The sequence below is a fragment of the Morone saxatilis genome, unplaced genomic scaffold, assembly GCF_004916995.1.
Source record: "Morone saxatilis isolate NCDOM2014 unplaced genomic scaffold, NCSU_SB_2.0 Contig22, whole genome shotgun sequence".
NCBI lineage: Eukaryota > Metazoa > Chordata > Actinopteri > Moronidae > Morone > Morone saxatilis.
In genome coordinates this window covers 14513201-14513559 of record NW_023339785.1, presented here as the reverse complement: position 1 = coordinate 14513559, position 359 = coordinate 14513201, and the positions used below count along the sequence as shown (strand labels likewise).

The 359-nt window shown below is 37.6% G+C and overlaps 1 protein-coding gene across 1 annotated transcript in view; it reads right to left on the bottom strand.

Annotated features, from left to right (window-relative positions):
* Window positions 1-359, bottom strand: part of LOC118333989 (protein diaphanous homolog 1-like) — a 74958-nt gene that overhangs the window by 19795 nt on the left and 54804 nt on the right. The window lies entirely within an intron of this gene.

The following is a 359-nucleotide window of genomic DNA, read 5'->3' as shown; positions in this document are numbered from 1 at the left end:
ATTCATCTGCAAGTGCAACACTAATATTGTATGGCATGATTTGTGCTGAAATCATTAGCTGATCAACAAAAAATGTGTCATTGATAACTGATAACGGTTTAGTCACTCATTTATAAATTAAATGCCTTTTCAGCTCATGAATAGATGATTAAAACAAGTAGTGCCATTAGTTGTATTATAAATAACAATGGAATAGGTATCAGAACAAGTCATGGGAAAGGCCTTGGAGTACGTCTCAGTCTCAAAACCACGTCTATTACTGTTCATCCAGTATTCTTTTAAAATTCTAAGAAACTGGGCTCCCTGGTAGCTCACCTGTCAGAGCGAGCACCCGTTGAAACAAGGCTGAGTCCTTGCTG